Genomic DNA, 6,802 nt, shown 5'->3' with positions numbered 1-6,802 from the left:
ATATATAATGGGAACTTGATATTTAACAAATTTTCCAAATTACTTTAAAAAACACACTTTCTTAAACACAGCATCATGACTTAAGCTATTCTGAGTTATGGATTCAACAGAATGTTTTTGGTGCAAAATTTTGGTGCATAAAAGAGGTTATTCCTCTGATGTCATATGTCCGTCATCTTGTAGGTAAAGGCCTGATTTGGGTGCTTTATCAGCATTCGATCCTTCATGCAGAAACAACACAATGTGCTAATGCATGGGAACCATTGCATGATGTGCTGCACACATAGTGTCCAATGCATGTACACACAAATCAATTTAATGTGTACCCACAAGCAGTGGCATAGCCAGCTTTCTTGGTCGGGGGGAATAAAAAAATTGTGGAAAAAAACAAAAAGATTCCCAGATGCATCATCTTGAGCTTCCAAAAAAGGCCTTATTGGGACCTGCACGCACAAATTTTGTATTTTACACTATTTTTGCCCATGATCTGGGTGAAAAGGGCCCTATCGGGAGAACGTGCACGCGTAACATGGAAATTTTTTGTATTTTACACTATTTTGGCCCACTAATCTGGATGGATTTTGGTGAAAAACAGGCTCCTTGCCCTGTTTCTTTTCCATTGCCTTCCCGATTTTCTCTTTCATTTTTTGTCTGAGGGGCACTTTTCGCTTTCATTTTTTGCCCACAAGATAGCGAAAGGAGGAATAACCACTAGATATATTTATTTTGATTGAGGGGATGTTTCAATTGGGATAATCCAGTTGAAATCCATTTACACACCTATGGAAGACACACAACCTTAATCTTCCACACATGGGAAAAATGAGCTTACCTGAATGTGTGAATCCATTTGATATAGTTACGCTCCTTGTTTGGGAGATAAATGTCATGTCATTGTCTTCCATTGGGGTATAAGGATTTCAACTGGAATAAACCATTGTCACCAAGATGGTGCTATTAAAATTGGTGCAAGAATTGCTGACAAATGTGTGTTTCAAACAATTTTAAAGGTCTGTGATCCGATTGACATCCTTTCTTCATCAAAATTGAGATTTTGGTATCAGAAGAAAGCTCATATTTTGCTCATTATCTCAGTGAAATTGAACTCCAGAGATATTTTTAGTTTAAAGAGGCGTGGTCTGATTTTTCATGTTCTGTTTTCTATCTCACATTGAGGCCAACCATTAAAACAATGTTTCCAAATTTTTAGTTCCTTTAGTATCGTTTTCTACTGTTTTAGTATCACCCGTACTGAAATTAAATAAAGAATGGCAATGAATTGTCAAAAATAAGAAAGTCTAGCAATGTTTTTGTTCTTGTATAATGTTTGAATTCTTCAAATGATTTTCATTACCACTTTTTCTTAGTTTATTACGCCATGGGGGAGTATTTGGAGTATCCCACCAGTAAGACCCCTTTATCGTTCTCATGATTTTAACAGAAGTGTGGTGCAACAAACAAACAAGTTATTTTTCATTCTGTCAAAGTGTGACACCTTACATCGTCATCTGCATCACATACTGTCATATCTCAAAAGGCTGCCTTGTGTGACTTTTATTATCATTGTTGTAATTCATATTATTTTATATTTCAGCATGCTTCTTTCTTTCATGAATGGACATGAGGTTGTAACATTGTTATAATACCTCGAAATTAATATAGAAAATTAATTTCACAGTGTATCTCATCACGTGCACAGTTCATGACAATATTAAAAAAAATCACAAAAGGCAGCCATTTGAGATACAACAGTATGTGAAGCAGACGACATGTACAATATATTTCTGCACACAGTAATATACATACATACATACAACGGCATTTATATAGCGCAATTTCAAAGAAATGATCATTGCACTTTACAGAAAAACTTACCCTACTACTAAAGACTACAAGTAAACAAAAATATGCAAAAGAAACAACATAAAATTAGCAATGGTTAAAAAGATGGGTTTTCAGGCTACGTTTGAAAGTAGTAACTGTGGGAGATGACCTAATGGATGAAGGAAGATTGTTCCAGATTCTGGGTCCAAAGACACTGAACGATCCATCGCCTATCAGTCTGTTTGTCTTAGGAATAATAAGGCGCGTAAGATCTTGATTAGAACGAAGACCTTCCCTAGTTGGAACACGGATGGTCAGACAATCAGAGAGGTAGGGTGGTGCCAGATCGTTCAATGTCTTGTAAATGTAAAGTAGCACTTTGAAGCAAATTCTCTTGTCTATTGGAAGCCAGTGTAATGAATTTAAAAGAGGTGCAGATGAGTGACCGCGTGGAACTTGGAAGATATTGCGGGCAGCACGGTTTTGTAGTCTTTGTAAGCGAGCAACGTCTTTGCTTCTACATCCAGACAGAAGGGCGTTGGCATAATCTATCTTGGATAACACTAGTGCCCGCATGGCATTACTGGATGCATCTTCGGTGACAAACCTACGAATTCTGGACAAGTTCCACAAGAGAAAGTTGACTGTTTTACAAATAGATGTTATATGGTTAGACATGTTCATCGTAGCATCAAAAACAACTCCCAGATTCCTGATGGTAGCAGATGGAATTACTTCAGCATCACCAATCTTTATATTGATGTTGGAGAGACTGGGCATATTGTGTGGAGGGGCAGCAATGAAAAACTCAGTTTTGGAGTCATTTAACTTGAGCATATTACAAAGCATCCAATCACTAACTTCCTCAACACACATGGATAGCTTGAAGATGGCACATGCTGAATCACCAGGAATCTTGGGATTGAAAAACATATAGATTTGAACATCATCGGCATATATGTGAAAATGTAAACCTGGACGACGGATTATGTTGGCAATATACTGAGAATATTTTGTAATCCCTCTTGGCCCAATAATAGAGCCTTGAGGTACGCCACACTCAAGAACATGCCTATCAGACATCACCCCTCCAACAGATACTCTAAACTGACGTCCTCTTATGTAAGCCTTGACCCACTGTAGGACTGTGCCTTTGATACCAAAGCCAAGCTCTAACGAGAGAATAAAATGTCATGGTCAATGGTATCAAAGGCAGCAGAGAGATCAAGCATAATTAAGAAGACTGCCTTGTTATCATCAATGGCCCTAGCAATATCATTGGTCACCTTGAGCAGTGCTGTCTCAGTGGAATGCTTTTCTTTGTAGGCAGACTGACATAATTCATCAAGCTCATTAGCACGCATATGGTCATTGATCTGGATAATTGCAGCCTTCTCAATTAGCTTCCTATAAAGGCGATGTTTGAGACTGGTCTGTAATTCTGTAAGTTGTTCCAATCTAGATTGGGTTTTTTGAGGATAGGTGTGACAATTGCTTGTTTAAGATCACCTGGGAAAATACCATTTGTTAAAGAAGAGTTAATAATGTCAGTTACACATGGAAGAACAATATCAATATTCTCCTTTAGCAGCTAGGTGGGAAGGCTGTCAAGACTACATGTTTTGTTGGCACATTTCATAATAATAGAACGAACATCATCTTCAGTCAATTCTCTGAAATGATCAAGATGATTTTGAATAACAATATCACTATGTAGTGAGGACACCGAGTCATTACCTACAGGAATATCAATTACATTATTACTACTATCCTTAACATTACTATCCTTAACACTACTATCCTTAACACTACTATCCTTAACACTACACTTGATACTAATTCTAATTTTTTCAACTTTTTCATTAAAGAATTCAGCAAACTTGTTGCTTAGCACATCAGGTGTGTACAATGATGGCAGACTTTTCTCATTTTGGTTTAGTAAAATACCAATGACCCTGAAAAAAAGCACATGATACAAGAAATACATTTATGTTTCCATGGAAACTATATTTTATTGGAATGAAACTCAATTAAAATAACTTTGTTCCACAAGATATATGATGAATACTATTTAAATTGGAATGGAATTCAATAAATTATTACAACAACTTTGGAAGTTGGAACAAACTATAGGGTTATTAATTACCCAAATGACTTACAATATATTGGAAGTACATTTGTAGTGTTTTTGAATAAAATGGACTACACAATTATTATTCTTCACTCATACCTCCCGACCCTGAGATCCCCCACCGGGCCCCCCTCACACAAACGAATAAACATACCAAAACACAAGAAATTAGCATTAATTGTCGGTACTGTTATTGACCAGAGCACTACTGTAATGCTCCATAATTACCATTATGTTAAACATAATGAATCCATTGTCTTAAACTACTACATAGATCAGAATATTTGAATATTTGAATCTATTACAATAGGACAGCCTACACAGAATCTGAGCGCAGCAACTAGGGAGCTACGAAAACTCGAAAAACTTGAACTTTTTATTATTATTAATATTTTGTATTATTGATCAAGAACAAGAAAATTTGAGAGCGTAGATTGGCCCAGCCTAGTCACCCCATGCCAATCTGGTGTTCGATTCTCCCTCCGCCAAAGTTTCACGTGCCAAAAGACCTTCCCATCCAGACTACTAACCAGCTTGACCACAGCAACAAAAAATATATATATATAAAAAGTGTGTGTTGTAGGCTCCAGCTACCGGCGTGAAGTGATCTAACCCCGAACAACCCTTCACAAAATTTCATTCCCGATGACGTAATCGTGAAGAAGTTTAATTTATTCTAATTCAACGAGGGCAGTATCAACCAAATAAATTTCCAAATTTTGTTGATAAAATTACCGTTTTAAAATTACATAAGGTTCACTTTGTTACATGTATATGAGTGTTGCAATGTTTAATAATTTGTTTTAAATACATGTAGTTTTATCTCAAAATATTATTTTAATTTCTTTTAAAAGCATATGCTTAACAACTTTCAAAGTGCATGGGTATGTGCCTGTCATTTAGGCCCCTTTTTTGAAGTCGAATATACCCAAATGACCCCTTTTTTTCTAGAATTTTATCATCAAAACGCCATACGGTATATAATAACTTTCAAATTCTCTTAATTTCAGCAAATTAATACCAAGGGTATTGTAAATTTGGTAAATTTAGAGCCAAAATTAGAATTTCGCTCCATTTTTCGAAAATCGTTACCCAATTCCCCCGTTTTTCAAAATCTGATAATACATGTACACCAAATGACCCCCCTTTTTCAATATTTTATACTCAATGACACCCTTTTTCCATTTCTCTAAAACAACATTTAATACCAATGGGCCCTACTTCCTGATGTCGGTAGGCACAGACGCATCACTTCTAAAGTCGAGATGGCGAGATGGCCCCCTGCCCCCCCCCCCCGGGTTATTCCCCACATGCAATTTGTGCTTTAGACACGTTTCAAGGTACATGTAGAACATTGCAGAATCTACACATTTATGTATTCAACCAATGGTGTACCCAATGGCGTCACAAAGGGGGCAGTTTCCCCCGTGAGAAGTCTTGTGCCCCCTCCTCCTTTGGGACGCTGCTGGTCATCCTGGTATTTAAGATTAGTACGCCAAATTTTGTACTTATTTGCCTATTTTTGACAATTTTCATCAAAATTTGCCCCTGTTGAAAGTTGTCTTGCCCCCTCTGAAAAAGTCCTGGCTACGCCACTGTGTGCATCCCATGACTAAACATTACTGTCCATCTTTATCACATTGCACTACATTTACATGTATATCACATTTTTAGATTTGTGCAGTGGTATAAATAGTGTTATTGAAATGCTGTGTGCATTGATCCATTTCATTTACATCCCTGCCCTTGAAATGGAATGAAACCAGGGTGTTAGCCAGCCACTCATCATTTTAGAGGGTCAGCATGCTCCTGGGCAGGCAAAAGTATTAATGCCTCTGGCAGATGCTACATATGCAAATTCTAAAAAGTAATGCTTGACTAAGTTCTGTGAACCCAAAGCAAGACCAGACTATTAAATCAAATCTATAACCCTGGAAGGTGCCAAGGTCTAGTTCATGTCAGGTTCGTAGGAACTGGTAATTACAAGACGTCTCGTAATTCACAGACCGTCTGTGAATTACGAGACGTCTTGTAATTACCAGTTCCTACGAACCTGATGTTCAGGATCAAATTATCATGGACACAGATTTTGGTGCAAATGATGGGCACTTGTTGCTAAGGTCTACCCTAAATGGAACAATCCACCTCATACATGTAAATTTTGTATATAAAACCATTACACTCAAACAGACAGTTTTTTATAATAAATACTTTCTGTGTAACTTTGAATTACTGGCAAAAGAAAAGTATTGTAAATGTATGTCCACATTAAAAAAAGTACTGTCAAAGAAGTTCCATTCTGGCAAAACTAAAATTACTGTAGTGATGCGAACCCATATCCATTCTCTTTTTAAAAAGTTTGCCACCCAGAGAACGGACCCGTATGCTAGGCCTAGGGCTGCTAGGAATATGCAATTTTGGAGGCTAAAAAATGCCAAAATATGTGATTTCTTGGCAAAAAATTCAAAAAAATATTACCGGTAATAAAAAAAAAAAGGGGATTAGGAGAGTCTCTGGACCTAATGCAAGTGCTGCAATCATTCATGATTGATTAAAAAAATTGGGGAAAAATCACAATTTTGTACCCAAAAGGGGCAGATGTGTAACTTATGTTCACTGCATATCTTTAATCAGGCATGACAATTTTCAGGCTTTTGCCTGAATTCAGGCAGTTAATTGCCCGGTTAATTGTTGTCCATATTTACGCATTTTTTTAGCCTGTTTTGGGCCTTTTAAGGCAGAATTCACACACTTTTTCAGGCAGTTTTCAAAAAAGCCATTCTCATGCCTGCTTTAATAGATTATGAAGTGAACACACATTACACAACTGCCTCAAATGGTTGGCGT

Source organism: Amphiura filiformis, chromosome 2 (assembly GCF_039555335.1).
Source record: "Amphiura filiformis chromosome 2, Afil_fr2py, whole genome shotgun sequence".
In the NCBI taxonomy this organism is placed as follows: domain Eukaryota; kingdom Metazoa; phylum Echinodermata; class Ophiuroidea; order Amphilepidida; family Amphiuridae; genus Amphiura; species Amphiura filiformis.
The sequence above is the reverse complement of the archived record's forward strand: the minus strand, read 5'-3'. Positions refer to the sequence as shown.